Source organism: Anomaloglossus baeobatrachus, chromosome 3 (assembly GCF_048569485.1).
Source record: "Anomaloglossus baeobatrachus isolate aAnoBae1 chromosome 3, aAnoBae1.hap1, whole genome shotgun sequence".
NCBI classification, from domain to species: Eukaryota; Metazoa; Chordata; class Amphibia; order Anura; family Aromobatidae; genus Anomaloglossus; species Anomaloglossus baeobatrachus.
In genome coordinates this window covers 175,331,171-175,353,446 of record NC_134355.1, presented here as the reverse complement: position 1 = coordinate 175,353,446, position 22,276 = coordinate 175,331,171, and positions in this window count along the sequence as shown.

Genomic DNA, 22,276 nt, shown 5'->3' with positions numbered 1-22,276 from the left:
ACCTGACGCTGATCAGGTATTGCGGTCACCTGACTGCATCACCTGATCACCAGGGAACCGCATCAGCTGATTACCGGTGGCTCCTGGAGCGATAGGATGTGAGACATGCACTTTCGCTGTGCAGCGTATGTGCGGCAGCTTCTCTCTGCCTGTACATTCACTGCAAAGCGAAATCAAAAGTGAACAAAACAAAAAAAATAGCATACTCACTTCTGTGCAGAATCCCGGGAGATGTCTGATCGCTGCAGGACCTGCTGGTGATCAGCTAATGCGGTCACCTGACGGCATCACCTGATCTCCAGGTGCCCGCATCAGCTGATTACCGGCGGCTCCTGGAGCGATGGGACGGGAGTCTGCACAGAAGTGTGTATTATTTTTTTCTGATGCATCAGCTGATTGTATAAACGGCTTTTAAACAGTCAGCTGATGTGTCAAGTGATTCATGTCTTTGAATCTGACACATCATCTGATCGGTTTGCCTTCCAGCAAACCGATCAGATGATATTCGATCCGGATTGGACATCGCGGGAGCCTCGACCCAGGACTGCGGCGGAATGGGGTTCTTTATTTCAATAAAGATGGAGTCACTAATTGTGTTGTGTTTTATTTCTAATAAAAATATTTCTCTCTGTCTTGTTTTTTTTTATCTTTACTAGAAATTCATGGTGGCCATGTCTAATACTGGCATGACACCATGAATTTCGGGCTTAGGGCCAGCTGATAATACCCAACTGGCCTTAACCCTATTATTACCCAGCGAGTCACCCGGCACCAGGGCTGCTGGAAGAGTTGGAACATCGCCAGTGTGACGCCCCTGGACTATCAGGTCGTCACAGGGTATTGCACACTCTGCCCTCCCGTGCAATTTCCACCTCCTTCTTGGTTATGGATCCCCAACTATATGGTGTTGCCTACATCAGCTAATCAAAATCTTAGGTACACTCTGCACCACACCCACCAGACACACCAGTGGACGGCCTGAGTGGAATAGGGTCACCCACATGGAGGGTTGGTTAGGAGAGGAGAGTTGTAGTTTGGAAGTAAAGGAGAGACGAGTTTAGGAGCAGGGCTCCTAAGAAGCTATCTAGGTGGCAGACGGTGGTCTGGGCCTAGAGGAGCTGGACCCCCCGGTCGCAGGCGATTGTGGCAAGGGTCACGGAACTGTGGAGGAGGACAGCCGGTGGCCTTGCACCATCACCGGGCTGGGACCAGGGCATGACGGGGTACGTAGACCCTAGGTCAGGGAGTAGCTTCAGGCAACCTGACGATTTACTCAACGAGAACGGAGCCTTCAAGATCCGCTCTCCACCCACTCCAAAATTGGGGTACTAGCGCAACGAGGCGGATAGGACTTTCCACTGAAACAGTCCAGAAAATCCCAAGCGTGAACCCTGAGAGCAAGCTACCACACTTACCCATAGTGGGGAGCGGGACCCGGCAAGTTCCATACTACCGGGACCAACAGATAAGTAAACTTAGTGCCAGGAAGAAGGTCACGGATCTCCAGGCAGCACCATTGGGGACAGGACCCGACCTAGCTTCCCTCAGCGGCTGCAGTATCCAGAACTTTGGTTTATCCAGTTGTCGGTGTCAGCTTAATGGACTGAGTGAGTACGCAAGTGACCCCCTTCAACTCAATGGCACTTCCCCTACTACCATCACCGAGTGCCGGGGTATTCCCCCTAACCGTGGAGGGTTCTAACACCTGGCTTCCCCATTCCATCACCCCTGGGTACTCCCAACTGCAGCGAAGGTACTCCTAGTTACCACATACCATGGGTGGCGTCATGAACTTTACAATCCCCTGTAAATACCCCCCTTCATTTGAGTGGCCGCACGACCCCCAGGTCCGGAGATCCCTCGAGCCACTGCAGATCCGGATCCGAGCAGCCCGGCTGGTGGCTCGGGGGCTGCACACCAGAATATGGTGCTTCTATGAGCGCGCCATTTTCTGGGGTGGCTGCGGACTGCAATTCGCAGCGGGGGGGGGCCAGAAAGCTTGGGCCACCCTGTACTGCAGATTCCAGTCCCCAGCTGCCTAGTTGTACCTGGCTGGAAGAAAAAATTGGGCGAAGCCCATGTCGTTTTTTTTTATTATTTTATGAAATAATTAAAAAAAGGACTTCGCTATATTTTTGGTTCCCAGCTGGGTACAAACAGACAGCTGGGGGTTGGGGGCGGCCCGTATCTGCCTGCTGTACCTGGCTAGCATACAAAAATATGGTGAAGCCCGTGTCGATTTTTTTTTTAAAATCATTAAAAAATAAAAAATAACCTAACCCAAGGGTTAGGGGTAAAAAAAAATGCGTGGGATCCCGCAGCATTTTCTATTGCTAAGGGTTACCCAAGCAGCTACTGGCTACTAACCCCTACTACTCAATGTTACCTTCACTGGCAATGGAAAATCCAGGGAAGCCCCTTTTTAACTTTTTTTTCCAAAAAAAACTAAACCCCCAGCTGCTTATTTGTACCCGGCTGGGAACCAAAAATATAGGGAAGCCCTTTTTTTAATTATTTCATGAATTTCATGAAATTAATAAAAATATGACGGGGGCTTTTATGTAGTCGTCAGAACAGCTCTCAAACCAAAGTAAAAGAGGGGAAATTGAGAAGAAATAATATGGGCACAGCCTGTAGAAGGTTGGAATTCATCTGGAATCATGCCTCGTCTCTCTCTCTCCTCATTCACGTTCTCTTTTGTCATGCTTTACACTGCAGCTCTGCTCATTCACATTCCCTTTTGTCATGCTTTACACTGCAGCTCTGCTCATTCACGTTCACTTTTGTCATGCTTTATACTGCTGCTCTGCTCATTCACATTTCCTTCCTCATACCTTACACTGCATGTGCGTTTCAAAAAGCATTCAAAACGCTGTGTTTTGGATGCATTTTGAATGCATTTTGGATGCATCTTTGATAGTGTGATCCCACTCGGCTCTGCTACATCCCCATAGAGCATGGCTGGCTGCCAGACAGAGCCGCACACTCAGAATGAATTCGGATGAACTTCCCCCGACTTCATTGTCATTGCGTGGCTCTGTCTGTGTGTCGCGACCTGATTTGCGATCACAGGTGAAGGACTTACCCGTGACCGCAAATTCCCTGAGTGGCTGCAGTGAGCCATGCGATCACTGGTGCTGTCACTCTGGTTACCCGCGGCCACAGCGCTCAAGTGGAGAACTGACATCATTCCTGATCGTACAGCTCACTTCAGTTGCTCCATGAAGCTCACAGAGAGCGGTGGTGTTCTACGGCAGCTCCTGTCAGCTTCATGTACCAGAGCTGGATGCGTCATGGAACCTCATGTGGATTACGCCAGACCTGGAGGAATGTTTTGGGAGTAATAAAGTGGTGAAAGAGGGTGTTTTTTTTGTCTTTTATTCCAAATAAAGCATTTTTTCAGGTGTATATGTTTATTTTCTTTAACTTACAGGTTAATCTTTGGGGGTGTCTTATAGATGCCTGTCATGATTAACCTACGACTTAGTGGCAGCTATGGGCTGCCATTAACTCCTTATTACCACGATTGCCAATGCACCAAGGCAATTTGGGATGCGTCGGGTAGAGTCCTGGGACTGTCGCATCTAATGGATGGCAGCTGCTGGCTAATATTTTTAGGCTGGGGGGCTCCCCATAACGTGGGGCTCCCCATCCTGAGAATACCAGCCTTCAGCCGTGTGGCTTTATCTTGGCTGGTATCAAAATTGGAGGGGACCGCACGCCATTTTTTTTTAAATTATTTATTTTACTGCACTACATAGACGCGCCTACCGGCGGCTGTGATTGGTTGCAGTGAGACAGCTGTCAGTGTGGGGGCGGGTCTGAATGCAACCAATCATAGGCGCCAGTGGGCAGGGGAAGTAGTGAATACAATATGGAATAATGAGCGGCCGGCATTTCAGAAGCAGGAGAAGCTGCCGCAGTGTGACAGCTGTGCAGTGCCGTGGCGGTGATCGGTCAGTGATCAGTGAGTATGAAGGAGGGGGTGGGAAGGAGAGACAGACAGACAGAGAGAGACCAACGGACAGTCTATCTATACCGCCAGCTCCCCAATGACTGTGTGTTCACAAAATGGCTGCAGGCGTATATAGCCCCTATGACGATGTGCGGCCAAGCCAATCGCAGTAACACCACAACAAAGATGATGATTATTTTTAAGGCATATCTATTAAAGAAAGATTTTTCACTGGGATTTTGTCTTGTTACTCATTTTTCTGGATCCCTTTATGATTCATTTATTTGTTATTTAACTTTTGTAGACACATCATCTATTTTAAAAAGGGAAAGTTCAATCACTATTTGTTATTTAGTCGAGTGAACAATTTGTCAAATTCTCTAAAATCAAAAAAATGATGCTCAAACTTATCTAAGAATACATCTAGAATATAATAAAATACTTCAGTTCTGAAGCAAGCTTGGCTTGCAGGGACTAAAAAGCAAATCAGGTTCGTCAGCCGAATTTGACCCTGAACAACGAACCCCATAAAAGTCAATGGGGATGAGATATTCTGGGCTGTAGAAGGACCGGAGTAAGCGCTAGGGGGCTACAAATGGCAGTTAAACGGTAGAAGAGCAGGAAAGTACCGAGTTTCCCGGAGGATCACGCTGCAGTCAGACTCTTTTCCAAGCCCGCTAATTTATCTTCATCAGTATTCACTGCTTTCATCACTCTCCCCCAGTGCCAGTATTTGTGATTGGTTGCAGACCGCTATACACGCCCCCCCACCCTGTGTCTGCGTCTGTGATTAGTTGCAGCCAGTTGCTGTATGGTAGTGTAAAAGAAATAAATAATTTAAAAAAATGATGCTTGCTCCCTCCATATTTAGATAGCCAGTGTAGGTAAAACAACAGCTATAGGCTCCATCCCCGACCTGTGAGCTTTTCCGTGGCTGGATATCAAAATAGAGAGAGAAAAAAAGGAGTAGGGTCCTTCCCTATTTTTGATAAATGCAGAGAGGGAGGGGGCTGGTAGGATCAGGATGGGAAGAGCCACGGATATTGCTCCCCCAGCTTAAAAATACCAGCCCACAGGTGCCCAGAATTGACACATCACATTAGATGTGCCAATGCTGGCATTTTACCCAGCTCATTCCGATTGCCCTGGTGCGGTGACAATTGGATTCAATATGAGGGGTTAATGACAGCTGTGATTTGTCAAAAAGTAACTGCCATGAAGCCCTGGATTGGTAATGGGAGAGGTCAATGAGACACCCCCATTATTAATCCTATAAGTGAAAAGAAATAAAATACAAACACCAAAAAATCCTTTATTTGAAATAAAATCCAGAATAAAATCCAGAGGCTGCTGAGAGTGAAAACAGGCCCACCTTCTGTAGGCTCCGGGAATCACTGACAGCCAAGGAGGACCCAGCTATGAGCAGGTTATGTTCCTCCATTCATTGGAGATCACATCTGGGTTCCCACGATGTGACCTCAGGCAACCTGACTGCTGGACTGTCAGACTGCGGGACATGGCCATGACTCGCAATCCGACAGTCCGGCAGTAAGGTCGCCTGTCACACTGTGGGCTCTTCCGCTGCCCTCAGTGAAAGTGATTCCGGATTGTTGGACTACGGGACACAGCTGTGACCCGTAATTCAACAGTCCAGCAGCGGCTTCACCTTTCAACTTTACGTTTCTTTGAGTTCACAGCTATTGGAAAACCTGGAGGCTTTGAACTCTGGTAACAGTTCACAGCCTCCAGATGTCCTAGCAGCTGGGAACTCAAGGAACCTTATAGGCTGTCTTAAAGGCTCTCTTAAAGGCTCCCTTGAAGTTACCAGGTTGAAAGCTTCTGCAAGACCCAGTGGCTGTGAGCTCCGGTAACCCTTATTTTCTTTCTTTTGCAGCCCCCCTACACCTTTTTTAGAACACATAAATTTTGCCACCAATTGAATTCAAACGGGGTTCAGACTGTTTGCGAACTGTTCAGCAAACACTGGGTCATTTGGTGAATCCATACTAAACTAAGCCTTGAAAGGTTAGGTCATACCTATTCAAGAGCCCTAGTAAAGAGTGCTCATGTTTTGCCCCCTTGAAAATATTAATTGCTCATGTGCCCCTTTGTTGGTCACAATACTCTCAATGCCCCTATAATAAAAATGTCTGTTAATTGCCCAATTAATCTTTAATAAGGTCCCCTGATTCCTTTTCCAGCCCTCCCCCACTTACAGTAATAATGTCTCCTGAGTCTCCCTTTCCCCCAGAGTCCAAAACTCATATGGTAATAATGGACTATGACTCCCTACTATTATAGAAGCAAGTAAGTGGTCATGTAACTGCAGGTATGCATTTTGATACCTCCCCTCTGACATCTCATTGCCCCTTCATGTGACTGGAACTGGGACAAAAGCTTTTTCTGCCGCCCAGTAGCCATGCTACTGCCCTGAACCCTTCCCGTCGTCTCTCCGTCAGTGCCATGGAGGAGATTACAGTCATTGCTCACTATTCACAGAGCTGTGACTAAAGTTGTGCAGGTGCCACCCCTTTTAGGCCGAAAACACACTTCCACATAAAAAACGTACGTGTATCACGTTCCGTTTTTTGGGTCCGTGTTCCGTATTTTAGGGGCGTTTCTCCGGTATGTATGGCATCCGTGTGATGGCCTATGCGAGCCGTGTGTACGTGTGGGATGTCTATATTGTCATAAAATACGCACGTGTGCTGTCCGTGTGCGGTCCGTCTTTTAAGAACCGTATTTTACCACTATTAACCTTGTTAACCCATCATGATGTGCTCCAGTTGTGTGTAATTGGACAATTAAGTTCCCAATTGTGTTTTTGTGTTTAAAAACCCTGTGAAAACAAGGCTTTTGGGCTCTTTATCACATCATACACACTCCAACATGTCTCTCTCCAATGAAGCAACCATGTATTTGCTGTGGTTGATATCTAGGAGATTTGGGGTTAGGCGACATATGATTGAAGGAGAGCCAGCACCGGAGAAAAGGATGTGGATTCACCCCCTTGTGAAGCTCAGGAAAACACATGGGCATTTCAATATTCTCTATCTCGAAATGCGGAAATTTCCTCTCAAATTGCAAGCCTACTGCCATCTCACCATTAATTCATTTAACAACATCCTTGGCCTTGTATATAATCGTTTGAAGCATCAGGACACCTCTATGCGCCTCAGCATCTCCCCTGAGGAATGACTGTTGGTTACTTTACGGTAGGTTTTGTTATGTATACTCATGTGTTTGGTAAAAATGTTGTAAAATTTAAAAAAAAAGAAAGACATGCATTTAGCTAAACTATGTTTTTTTTAATGTTCTGTGTGTGCTGAAAATGATTATAGACCACCTAACATCATTGTAAAGAATGATAATGGTCTGAGTGCTTACCCATAACATTCTATTGTTAAAAAAATATAACACACAAGAGACAAACATCAAACAATCTTGTTTATTAAACAGATCAGTGTTTTTGTTTCCAATATGGAAAGTAAATATCAACAAATATGTTGTAACCACAAAAACAATAAAATAATAGTCATACAGAGTGTGTTGCCAGCCATTGCATGACACAAATATTTGTATTGAAAACCAACTGTAATGATTACACAAAGTAATGTCTTGTTCTGTTTCAATTTCAGTTACCTTGCAACTGGGCAATCCATCAGCAGTCTACATTTCGAATTCTTATTGGGAATGTCTACAATAGGCAAGATAATCCTGCATACCTGCACTGTGCTATGGGAGACCCTTAGGCATCATGTCATGCAGCAGCCAACTACACAGGAATGGATGCACATTTCGGATGAATTTTTGGAGAAAACATCTTTCGCAAATTGTATTGGCGCCATTGATGGAAAACACATTAGAGTGAAGAAACCACCTAACTCTGCATCAAGATGTTATAATTTTCACAAGTTTTTTTCTGTAGTTATATTGGCAATGGTAGATGCAAACTACTGCTTTGTTTTTGCCGATATTGGGGCCTATAGCAGTGCCTCAGATGCGCGCATTTTCAGAAGCTCACGTTTAGCAAGACAATTAATGTCTGATAGTTTAAGTTTGCCTGCACCAAGACCATTGCCTGGTACTAATGGGCCTATTTTACCTTTTGTCATGGTTGCAGATCAGGGGTTTGCCTTGTCTAGGCATTTGATGCGTCCATATCCCAAAAGGGGGCTGGACAGATCAAAAGCCCAATTTAATAGCAATTTGGCAAGAGCACGTTGCTATGTTGAACATGCCTTTGGCATTTTGGCCTCAAGATGGCGCATTTATCAAACCACCATCCAACTCCAACCATCCACTATCAAGGCTGTCATGAAAGCTACAGTAGTGTTACATAATTACTGTAGATTACATGAAAGCAATGACGAAGACATGGAAGAGTTGCCTGTTTTAAATGCCCCATTTGTAAATAATGGTACTATTAGAACCAATTTGTCCTCTTCTGGTCTACAAGTGAGGAATCAGTTTAAGGATTATTTTAGTTTAAATCTCCATAGTCATGTATAAACTTGACATATATATTTTGTTATCTCAGGTACATAATTACAAACACATATGTAATACAAAAGAGAAAATCACCATACATAGGTATATTGTTTGGTGTACTTTGTTGTTTTGTTGTGTTTCAGCTACCAATAAGCTATTGTTTTTTTTGGGGGAAAAAAATTAAGTAAATATGGTTTTGACAGTGACGTTACTACTGAATGTAGCTGAGTAATTAAAAAATTGCTATATTTTTTAAAAAATTGTAGTCCTGATTGTTTATTGCACCTATGTATGTCTTTTTTCTTTTGCAAAACACACTGTATTCTATTATTTTATATAAAGAATTTTGTCAGGGACATAATCCCATACAAAACACCATACTGTATTATGCAATAATGTCACGCAAACATGATTTGCTTGACACTGTTGGAATACAAGTATGGGACCAGACCATATGCAGATACTGCATAATGGCTGGATTTTTAGTAATAAAGGTGTTTGAATGTTAGTGTAGTAGTTTATGTGCGTGCATTTTTTCTATAAACACAGTTTTGTCTGATGGATTGACTAAACACCATGTCCAGAGCAAGGCAACATTCTTACAGGTCGGTAATGTTCAGGAAGTGATAGAGTAACTTTCTGTTTAAATATTGGAAATATAATGTCAAAAAATTCCCCATGCATATAGAGTAATTAATGTTTAACATTTTGAAATGTTTTGAGACCATCTATAACCATGCAAACATAACAAAATGTTGAACAATGCATACTTAATCACATTATGAGTCAACTAAATCCTCTAGGCTAGTGATGCTTTCTTGTGTAGTCTCCATTGCATTGACACCTACTGAATATGTTTGTTGGCCAACAGTAGATGTTGTAGTAAGTGCCTGATCAGTGTTTCCACTAGTAACAGTTGTACTTGGAACAAATATTGATGCAGTTGTTTGAGCAGATGGAAGACCAAGTGTAGGTGGTACATATTGATGAGTTTGAAGAGGCTGAGTATGTGTGTATGTGTAGTTAGGTGGGTAAGGCTGATGTTGAAAGTACTGTTGTTGTAGATTGTTAGGCACATGGTAGGATGTAGGTTGTTGAATCATTTGAGTTAGTCTATGAACATTACTAACATTACTTGGATAGCTAAAAGAGGATTGTATTGGTGTCTGTTGGGGGCCTTGTGGGTTAAATGATGGCTGTTGAGATGGCCTTTGTATCATTAATGTACCAGTTTGATGTGGGACAATTGTTGGCCTAATTTGTACATCACTTCCCATAGATTAAGAAGGCAACTGTATATGTGTTGGTTGCACTACAGTATTTAGTTGTGTATTTGAGTCATGTTCATCTGTTTGGGTTTCCACAGTTTGTAGGATTGTGTTTGTGTGTGGGTCACATGGATTTGCTCTCCATTGCTCAATCACTTCAAAACAATATATGGGTTCAGGCTCACTCTGGGTAGCAGATATCAGTGTTATTAAGGACTCCCTTAACCTGTCCTGCCTATCAGCTTGGACCAATGCAAGAGAGGGTTAAAGGGAGCCGCAAAATCTCTCTCCATCACTCTCTGGTATCAGTGAGTTCATCATGTGTATTATTCTTGTATCAAGGATCTCAGGCAGGGACCGTAAATCTTCAAAATGCCTATGTCTGCGACCACAGATAGATTGGGCTATTGTGCGCATGGTATTAGTTGTTATTCTTGGCTGTGGGCCTGTTGGTTGCTGTGGAAAACTCTCTGCAAGAACTAGTGAAGGACCACTTTGTTGACCTGTAGACTGGCCTGGAATTACAGTAGTGGATTGACTTGTTCCCAAACCCAAATCAGATGACATTTCTTCTGTGTCTGGCTGGCTGGCGTTGGAGATTGGGGGTGGTTGGTAGGAGGTTGGCTCCATCTCGGAAGCAGAGGTAGTTGTAGCTGTTAAGACTTCTGACTGTGCCTCCTCACTGTCTTCTAGATTATCCTCTGTACTTTTGTGTAATGAAAAAAAAAAAAAATTAGTGTGTGCATTCAATAAAGACCGCCATGTGATATAATGGTTAAAACTTACTTTTGGACTTCCATAATGAGCATGAGGAAGCTGAGTCTTGCATAATGCACATATTTTTTTCTTTTTTGATGCTGCAGCTGTGGTTGGCACTGGGTTATATTCTCTTCTGAACTGGTCACGTGCAGACCGCCAACGGCGTTTTACAAGATCCACTGTTTAAAAAAAACCCATAATATATCAACATCATGAACACAATATTTTCCATTAAAAAAGGCACATAGATCCCAAACTATTTAATAATTAGGTTAACAAAATCATGTGGATTAATACTGCAATCCATAACAATCATATAGTGACCTAATAACAAAAATAACACGACGAAGTACACCAGTTCACCATTACACAGATTAAACCAATGTATAATCATTTATCACTTACAACTTGGTTTAAAAAAAAAATAAAAAAAGAAAAGCCATCAGTAAGCCATGAGACCCTAAATATCTCAAAACCCATGAAGTGCCATATGTTACGCAAATCTTGTACAATACAAACAACAATTTACAGTTACCATTACAGAAATGGTGGCAACAAGGGAAATGCATGTAAAAAAAACAATAAAAGATTAATGGATAGACATTTAACAGCACATTTTAAAAAGCCTTAGGAAAAAAAAATAAAAAACAACATGTTTGAATGATGCTTTAGCAGCCTGCAATTCCTTTTGTACATGCATGAAGTGCTTTGCAACCCATATACATAGGATGACATTACTACAAGACAACAAGGATTATTTTTAAAGCCAAAGTAACAACACTATCCTGTTGTGAGTCTCCAGTGTAGCTCAAAATGAGTCAGGCCCATTAATACATGCCAAACAAAGTCTACAATTATGGCTAGATTCTGCCTACAGAATGTGCACATGTAGGTAAAGACAGAAGTAATGAAAATATCTGTACTCACCATATCTATTTTTCCTTCAAGGGGTGCATTGAGACCATCCATTCCTGGGGTAGACTAGTTCAGCCACAGACATCCATGCTCTTTCTACCATCAACCTGTTATGGTAGCCATCAACACGTGTGTCCCACAGCTCAGGAGGCCTCTCTACTTCCCCAATCAGCCTCTCTGTATCGATTCTGGGTGCCATGATCAGTACCTGTGGTGTTCTCTGAGCTCAAAGTTCCCCTGCAGTGAGAGGACAGGTGCCCAGCTGCTGTCTGGCGTGCAAATGAGACAGGAAATGTATGTTTGGTGCCAAAATTAATGGCCTACAATTGACCTAATAGATTGGTAACAAATGTTTCAAATTTTTTTATTAAAAACGGACACGGACGATACGTGCTGAACACGGACATACTCCGTGTGCAGTCCGTGCAGGCACGGACCCATAGACTAAAGCATGTCCGTGCCTGCGTGCTGCCGGCTAAAAATGGACATGTCGTCCATGTAGAAAACTGCACACACGTATTTACGACACGGACACACGTTCCGTGTGATTTTACGTGTGTGTGCCATCAACAATAGAGTAACATTGGTCTCCGTGTCTCCGTGTCTCCGGTACATGCAAATACGTATCAAACACGTACCGGAAACACGGATGTGTGTTGCAGGCCTTACTGAAAGCCCAAGGCTGACGGGAGGAATAAAGTTCACTTCCTCCTGGGGCTGTCAGTGCAGCCGCTGGATGCTATTAATGCTCAGAATGCTATTAATCTGCAGATTATTACAAGCACAACACCTTTATCTGCAGGTTAAAAGCATTTTTTTTTACATGACAGGTTGCCTTTAAACATGTAACTCCCTCTGTCCTTAAAAATACCTAATGAGCTTCATAAGTCGCTACTCAAGTCCTCAAGTCATATCATTTGCTGGGTCAATCTTTCAGGACTCCTCCTCCCATAAAAGTCCAAAGCAACTTGAAGTATGAAGTGCAGAGAATCTTCAATTTTCATGTGGTGAGTGTAATGCTAGTCACTACTTATGGGTTGTATAGATGGAAGAGTAGTCAGACAAGCCAGGGTCAGGTAACAGGAGGACACGTCAGGACATAGAGAGTAAACAGTAGGGCAGTCAAGTCACAGGCCGAGGGTCAGAATTCCAGGAGAGTACGTATAGATTCAGGGAGCAGACAGACGTGGTCAGGGAGCAGTCCAAGGTCCAAAGCCAGGAGGTAATGACAAAAACAGGGCACAGGCAGAGACGTGGTCAGATAATGGTCCGGAGTCAAGAAACTTATATCAGAGCTAGCATAAACACGAGCCAAGAGCACAATTGCAGAAGCAGGAAGTACGACTAGCGACGTTCTGGGAGAGCTTGCCCAGTAAAGAAACAGAGCAATTACCAGGAAGGTGGAACACCTGAGTAACCATCACCTCCCAGACCTGCATGGAATCCTGTGCTGTCAAACAACCTGCCAGCAAGTACTCAGAGAAACACAGCAGAGCTTCTCCAAATATGCAAAATGCACTGAACAGAGGAATAATGTCACTGCCAGCTCTGTAATGCAGCAGAGCATCAGCTGAATGCAAGATGCTCCGCACAGAGGAATTGTGACAGTGAGAGGATACTTACACTACCTGATGCATTGGAGGGGTTATGGCCCCAAGGAGAGATCCTGAGTTACAACAAGTAACAAAAATAGCAATAATGTGATCAGTAGGTTTCATCTGCTGTTCACAGATAAACCTGGTACTCAGGGTCTAGATTCCCCTCTTAAAAGGAAGGAGTAATGTCAGATCTCCTCTGTGACTTACTCCTATGAAATCTGCTCCTGTTATCAAGTGCCTTCTTGCTAATTCTGCATGTGGCACTAGTGATGGGGGAGACATCGGGGCCAGAAACTCTGAGAGACTAAGGCAGCTGGGACCTGAAGTACTATCCAATGTGGCAGCATGGGTATCTGTGCTGTCTAGTTGGGGTCATCGGCTCCTTCTTTTGGCCAATGGGACAGTGACATACCCTACTAAAACTTCCAACTTATTTTGTTTCCAAATATAATTTTACTTGCATGTTTCACACTGCTTGATTACAGCTCATGATGTTCTTTCACTTTTTATTACCGACCTAAGCCAATTTTCTGACTATTCTTTCATTTTCTAATTTTGTATCTTGACTGCCCTCCCGGTTCTTGCTAGCCTGCACAATTGGCCTGCAGCCAACTCTGTGGTCTCAACTTGTGAATGTCCTGATCAAACATGTTAATGTAAAATGTATGTATTCCACTTGACTGTGAGTCATGATATTTCCTTTCAATGTTTTAGATCTATAGTGAAGTTCAACTCTACTTTACACATTTAAGCTCTTATTCATTTCTAAAATTGACTAAAAGTGACCTAAGAAACCTTAATGCCAAAAATCACTGAATTTCCTCCTAAAGACACTTTCTTTTTAGTAAATTTGTAAAAACAAATTCCTTGGCGGTTCCTCTTCTATGACATCCTTGAAGCTTAAGTGTGGATGTGAGTTTTGTGAAGCATTTATGCAAAAAATCCATAGGCATTTACAATGCTTACAGTCATATGAAAAAGTTTGGGCACCCCTATTAATGTTAACCTTTTTTCTTTATAACAATTTAGGTTTTTGCAACAGCTATTTCAGTTTCATTTTTCTAATAACTGATGGACTGAGTAATATTTCTGGATTGAAATGAGGTTTATTGTACTAACAGAAAATGTGCAATCCGCATTTAAACAAAATTTGACCAGTGCAAAAGTATGGGCACCTCAACATAAAAGTGACATTAATATTTGTAGATCCTCCTTTTGCAAAAATAACAGCCTCTAGTCGCTTCCTGTAGCTTTTAATGAGTTCCTGGATGAAGGTATATTTTACTATTCCTGTTTACAAAACAATTCCAGTTCAGTTAAGTGTGATGGTCGCCGAGCATGGACAGCCCGCTTCAAATCATCCCACAGATGTTCAATGATATTCAGGTCTGGGGACTGGGATGGCCATTCCAGAACATTGTAATTGTTCCTCTGCATGAATGCCTGAGTAGATTTGGAGCGGTGTTTTGGATCATTGTCTTGCTGAAATATCCATCCCCTGCGTAACTTCAACTTCATCACTGATTCTTGCACATTATTGTCAAGAATCTGCTGATACTGAGTTGAATCCATGCGACCCTCAACTTTAACAAGATTCCCGGTGCCGGCATTGGCCACACAGCCCCAAAGCATGATGGAACCTTCACCAAATTCTACTGTGGGTAGCAAGTGCTTTTCTTGGAATGCCGTGTTTTTTTGCCTCCATGCATAATGCCTTTTTGTATGACCAAACAACTCAATCTTTGTTTCATCAGTCCACAGGACTTTCTTCCAAAATGTAACTGGCTTGTCCAAATGTGCTTTTGCATACCTCAGGCGACTCTGTTTGTGGCGTGCTTGCAGAAACGGCTTCTTTCGCATCCCTCTCCCATACAGCTTCTCCTTGTGCAACGTGCGCTGTATTGTTGACCGATGCACATTGACACCATCTGCAGCAAGATGAAGCTGCAGGTCTTTGGAGGTGGTCTGTGGATTGCCCTTGACTGTTCTCACCATTCTTCTTCTCTGCCTTTCTGATATTTTTCTTGGCCTGCCACTTCTGGGCTTAACCGAACTATACCTGTGTTGTTCCATTTCCTTACTATGTTCCTCACAGTGGAAACTGACAGTTTAAATCTCTGAGACAACTTTTTGTATCCTTCCCCTGAACAACTATGTTGAATAATCTTTGTTTTCAGATCATTTGAGAGTTGTTTTGAGGAGCCCATGATGTGACTCTTCATAGGAGATTCAAATAGGAGAACAACTTGCAAGTGGCCACCTTAAATACCTTTTCTCATGATTGGATACACCTGCCTATGAAGTTCAAAGCTCAACGAGGTTACGAAACCAATTTAGTGCTTTAGTAAGTCAGTAAAAAGTAGTTAGGAGTGTTCAAATCAAGAAATTGATAAGGGTGCCCATACTTTTGCACCTGTCAAATTTTGTTTAAATGCGGATTGCACATTTTCTGTTAGTACAATAAACCTCATTTCAATCCAGAAATATTACTCAGTCCATCAGTTATTAGATATATGACACTGAAATAGCTGTTGCAAAAACCCAAATTGTTATAAAGAAAAAAGGTTAACATTAATAGGGGTGCCCAAACTTTTTCATATGACTGTATATAGTTCTATGTATTTGCACTTCTGAAATGTATTTAGGGCCAGATTATACAATACCCAAACCTTTGTAGATGGTATTAGTAAACAAGTCACTTAGTCTCTACTGGTATTCGATTACTGACCGTCATAGTGCTTGCATTTGCTAGTCCTTATGCTTTCTTTATATTGCCTGTAGTGCTCAATTTCAATGACTGTCACAAATACTCAACTTCAGTAAAAGCCTCAATGTGATCCCTTATTGCAGTGCTAATTATAGTGCCCTCATTATAGTGCCAGCTACAATGTCATTGTCACCGATAGCAAGAGTCTCCTAACATTACAATGACTGCCACACAGCTTCAATCACAGCAATAGCCAAGATGACTCAATTGCAAAAGTCAGACATATAGTGCGCTACACAGCTTCTATTGAAGTGAGTGAGCCACAATGACCACATTTGTAAGTCAGTCATACAAAAAGCTCCTAGGGCAGTAATAGCCAAAGTACCCCAACACAGTAACAACCACAGTGACCAAAATTAATAAATTAATAAGAGAAGGATAATTGGAGCCCTTAAAAATGGCTTAAAAGAAAGTAGTAGAAAAATAGACAGTACTATCAGAGTGTCACAGACAATCAAAAGAAACACTGTGCAACAATTGCATAATGTCACAATGTGACTATAGGTGTCAAGCCAGGAAAAAGGGGGTTCCCAGTAAGCAGCACAACACAGTGGAAACACCAGGGTAATGTCATGTCGGGGGAGGAGAGGACCCCCGGCAAGTCACGCAATATAAACGGTATACCAGGGAAACAATATAACAGTAAGTCCTGTTGTTAGAGAGAAGGGTTACCTCTTAACACTCACTTGAGGCTGATCCCTGCACTCCCTAATGTCCCTAGATGGGTCCTTTCCCCCGTGCGCCATCAAGTGCTTAGACCCTCACTGTCCCGAATCTCATCCTGACTAGTAAAGGCCAGCAAGACACTATTCTCATTACTACAATTATACAACAAGTGGAAGGTAAGACAAATGGGTAGGGAAAGACAAAACAAAAATCACTCCTTTGATTTTTCCGTAGGAAACTTTGCAGCTGCAATAGTAATGACACACACTACACAGCTATGCAGTGACGAGTTCCTTCAACATGGTCAGCATTGGAATGAGCAATAGCCGGTATAGACAGGAGTGAGGAGCTGATATTTATTTTATGTAACTGAGGTTACAACTACCTGTTACATCACTGTGTGGCGTCCCTGCGGCTTCAGGCGCCATAGGGTACTGCACCTCACTAGAGGTGCAGTATTCATCTCAGATACGGAGGAGGTCGTCACCGGTATACCACCAACAACACACTAACCAACATATAAACATGGTAGCTCTTTCACTGGGACTGGACTAGGTGCTGGAGTGGCCATCACGAGGTATGGGACCTCTTGCCCACTAGTTCAGGAACCCGGGAGGTGGGGCACCATCAGGGGAGTTAGGAGCCATCACACACAGTAGTCAGTCGGTTCCAGGTTAAGGAAGCGCCAGTTCTCACTCAGGAGGAGATAAGCAGAGACACGGACAGTTCCAGGCCCGTGGTCTGGAGCTGGAAGCTCGACATGGGTTCTTAGGAAAGAAGGGGGATCCCAGGGTTCGAGGGGAGTGCAGAAGGCACCCGTGACCCGTTCCATGGCCTAGGAGCTGGGGATGGAGGGAAACCGTCGAAAGGAGATGCACAGAAGGAAACATTGGCCTCGACCTCTGAAGTATCCAGAATCGGCTGAAGCCCAGCACAGCGTAGCTCGGTGCTCCAACGGCAGTGTGCTTCCAATGAGTAAAGAACTTGAACTGCACCCTCTGTGTCATCCCGTTACTGCCTGTGCATCCAACATCGCACCCCTGCGCCATAGGCAATTACTACTCCCATCATCCTCCCTGGGGCCAAGCTCTACCTGTGGAGAGCTGCTACACTCGAGCTGTGTTACCATCCGCCTCAGAAGAGAGAAGTCCCGCAGCGGCAGATAATAATTAGCCGCACACCACAGGTGGCATCACGAACAACTACCCCCATCGTCCCCATCCCCAACTTTATTGACACCGCCGGTGTAACGGGGACAGGGGGCACCTCAGGGGGTGTAGTCGGGTCCCCTCGTCTTGTGGGCCGCAGGCTGAACCCCGGCCCGGCCGTTACTTGCAAAACAGGTGTGTTGTTGGGGCAGAGTGTGGATGCATGGGGCCCATTCATGACAGCGTTCTTTCTGTGCTCTCCAGCTCCTTCTTCACTTTCAGGAAAGAGACAATTGCAGGCAGCGGGTAAACCAAACACCGTTTTATTAAACAAAACTTCCATCTTTCTGTTTGCAGCAGGCTTACTTTAGTACGTTACAAGTTACAAGTCCTTTTCTACGAAAACGGTTTCCTTTTTCTCTACGGGCACTTTCCTTTGCCTGCAGGGGCCAATTGTTATCCCCCTAGCAGTGGTACTCCTATCCCGATTTTAGTCGAGCCCTTTCCCAGGGATTTGTATTGAACTAGGGGACGGCTCCAGTACTCACTACCGGCTCCGGATTAGCTCCAACTTCTTCGCTCCACTGCCACAGCACCCACTCCTGCACTCTGCCCTGGCACTTCTCCTCAGCTCTCTCCCATGTTACATCTCACAGCACACTGCCCTGCATTCAGAGCCCAACCCCCCTTCTCTTCCCTCCTAGGCTGCCCTGCCCCTTCCTTCCCTGTCACTGTTACCAGGGGAACCACTCACTACACTGGCACCTAGGGGGGGGAAGAACCGTACATAACACATAACATGGTACAATGTGCCACCATACTCCTGTGGCGTCTTCAGGGGGGGGGAAACGTCTTCTCCACACTAGGGGTCCGTCCACCCCTTACACCGGGGTAACAAAACTGGGCAAGGCCACCGCAGTGACCCAGGAGTAGCACCGCGGCTTGGTGATGGGTAACCTCAGACCCCATGGGCTTGTCAACTGGAGGAGAGAAGTGCACCTTACCCCCTTCAGTATCGGATGGAATTAAATAAGCGCCAACTCAGCTTAAATGATGAGCAGGCACTAAACCGGATCTTTGAACCACAATGCACTGTGACCTTCTGATCCCAGGTCAGCCCTAGATTACATTAGCTCGGGACACACTTGTGAGAGATATGGGCCTGATGTACAATTTCACATGTTTCGGGGGTGGAAATGAGCCATCTTTCCTCTTGGTTTGCACATATTGCACCAGTGGTATGTCAGTCCCTGCTGAGTGCAGTCTTTAATAAATCAGATAAATCATTTAGTATATTTGGAGATGAACTCTCATCTTCTCAGGTTGTTCTAAATTTAAGGCACATCACTTTTTAATGTCATGGAAGCAACAGGAACTTTATCACAGCCATCCCACCCACTCCTAGCTATCCTTCCACTGAGATCCCAGTGCCAAAACATATAGAAGAATTAAATGTAAAGATGTCACGATTCCTCTGTGCAAAGCATTTTGCCTTTGCTGATGCTGTGCTGTGCTTTCCTGAGTTACTGAGCTTGCAGCCTGATAGACAGCGCAGGACTCCATGTTGGTGCTGATCTCTCAGGTGTTCTACCTTCCTAGTAATTACTCAGTTTTCTTTACTGAGCATGCTCGTCCAGAACCTTGCCAGTTGTATTCTCTGGTTCTGCAGTTGTGCTGTTGGCTTGTATCTCTGCTAGTGTTCTGATCTTGGTTTTCTGACCTCGGACTGTTAGTTGACTTCTCTCTGTCTGTTCCCTGTTCCTGTTGTGACCTCCTGCCTTCTGACCTCTGATTGTTTCCTGACCACTTATTTGTTTTCTTCCTGAACCTATTACATGCTTTTCTGGATTTCTGACCCTCGGATATTGACCTGACTACGCTTTTGCTTACTTCTTGTGCTCATACATGTCCTCCCGTTACCAGATCCCAGCTTTCCTGACTACTCTTCCATCCATACTACCCGTAAGTAGTGACTTGAATCACAACTGACATGTCTAAAGCACAATGCATAAAGTATACATTTAATCAAAAACTATTATCATCTGGCTTCTCTGTTTGGAAACAGATACACTGTAGTGAAGTGTGAATACAAGTAATTTCACCTTTAAAAAGTCTTCATCGAGTACAATAAATGCCGATATCTGTTCTGTTCACACTTCATTTAAGTGCATCCCATTTGTTTCAAACTGTAGCCAATGGATATGCGCTTTTGACAAAATGTAGAAATGATCAATTGTGCCTCAGCCATTTTGTTGCCTTCAATTCTTCTGTAATCAATCAGAGCGAGAAGAATGATTTAACCTTTAATATCTGGGAACTCCAGGAGCCATCAGCAAGAAATACAATACAGATACCAGATGTTATGTATGGTACTCCTGAGCATTTACAGTGCATGGAAGACGATCATTGTGTCAGGTTTTACATTTACTGTCTTATTATCTGCTCTTGCAGCCAACAGATATTTATGCTATTGCCCAGAGCATCCCTTGCTGATTTACAGCTGCTCACGGCTTGTGATTTACCACCATTTAGCGGGTCTGACAGCATGTGCAGCTGAGTCATGTTGTGTTTATGTGATACAGATCAACTGCTTGAGAGACTCTTAAATGTGTTTGTGACTGTTCTACACACTTTCCTAAATCAAAGCCATTCATAAACAGATCTTTTTGAACCCATACACTAGGAATGCTCTTTTGTGATGCTTCTCATAAATTGTATGTTGCACTGAGAAGCTGTAATGATGTAAGTATTGGTGGCAAAGTGGCAAAAGGACATGAAGGCAGGAAGACAGCTACTGTAGGTGTAGTGTCAGAGTACCGAGGTTATAGTGCAATATTTGTACAAAGATCTCACACACCTCCATGAAATAGACCTATAAAAAGTATTTGACATGATTAAAAAAACAATTACCGTACATACTGTATATTTTGATTTTGTTTAACACTCTACCTTTTTAGTACCCAGGATTATCCATTTATATAAAAGGTACTTATCATGGTTATTAATTAGTGATGAGCGAATATATTACAGTACTATTCGTTACTCGCACGAATGTTAAGTTATTCAGGATATTCGTTACTCATTGAGTATTTTGCTTCTTGCCTTGTGAGCGTCAAGTCCCCTTCCAGCATTTTTGGCGCCTGATTTTCAGACGCTAAATATACGGGATTGCCTGCCAATCACAATAATGCTGTAGCCATCTTTGCTACTGGCATTACTGTGATTGGCAGGTGCAGTTAAAAAAATTACCTGTGGTCATTAAAGCAGGACAATTATACTTACCAACTTTCTCGCGGCTGTCACACTGCTTTCCGGTCCATCCATTATCCCATTATTCATTCGTTGTATCAGCACATCCATTCCTTTATGTTTAAACCACATATAATTGTGTTGGGCATTATTACACTGGAATTTGGATCTGGCTTTATATTTATGTTTGTACACAGTTTTTCATTTTGGTGATTCCCCTTTTCTCCTCCTGTTGATGGGCGCTGCCATCTTGTGTGTCACTCTGTAATGACACCCATTTTGCTTTGATTTACTTTAATAAAGATTATTTCTATACTATTGTTTCTGGTTCCTTTTTTATTAAATTGGTTTGGTTATCTGTTTGGGAACCTTTTGCCTTCTTATCTATTTTTGAGTCAGGGTGATGAATATAAAGTAATTCACTATTTTGATATACAAACATTTGTTATTTTTTCCTCCATTTTCTCAAAACATTTTGGTTGTATATTGGTTGGATATTGCAGGAGTCATAGGCGGGCTTTGCACACTACGACATCGCAGGTGCGATGTCGGTGGGGTGAAATTGAAAATGACGTACTTCCGGCATCGCATGCAACATTGTAGTGTGTAAAGGCTCGATGATACGATTAACGAGCGCAAAAGCGTCGTAATCGTATCATCGGTGCAGCGTCGGCGTAATCCTTAATTACACTGACGCGACAGTCCGATGTTGTTCCTCGCTCCTGCGGCAGCACACATCGCTGTGTGTGAAGCCGCAGGAGCGAGGAACATCTCCTACCGGCGTCACCGCGGCTTCCGTAGAATATGCGGAAGGAAGGAGGTGGGCCGGATGTTTACATCCCACTCATCTCCGCCCCTCCGCTCCGATTGGCCGCCTGCCGTGTGACCTCGCAGTGACGCCGCACGACCCGCCCCCTTAATAAGGAGGCGGGTCGCCGGCCAGAGCGACGGTCGCAGGACAGGTGAGTCCATGTGAAGCTGCCGTAGCGATAATGTTCGCTACGGCAGCTATCACAAGGATATCGCAGTTGCGACGGGGGCGGGGACTATCGCGCTCGGCATAGCAGCATCGGCTTGCGATGTCGTAGTGTGCAAAGTGCCCCATAGTCTCTTGTTCAAAATTATACTGATCTCTGAAAAGGTGGCAACCGTCAATACCTGGGATAAACATGAATTTTATTCCCTTCAGTATATGTACACTCTTAAGGGTGCTTTACAAGCTGCAACATCCCTAGCGATTGCTAGCGATGTCGAGCGCGATAGCACCCGCCCCCATCGTTCATGCGACATTTGGTGCTCACTGCCGTAGCGAACATTTTCGCTACGGCAGCATCACATGAACATACCTTGTCAGCGACGTTGCTTTGACCGCCAAACAATCCCTCCCTCAAGGGGGAGGTGCGTTCGGCGTCATAGGGATGTCACTGTGGCGTCACTAAGCGGCCGACCAATAGAAGTGG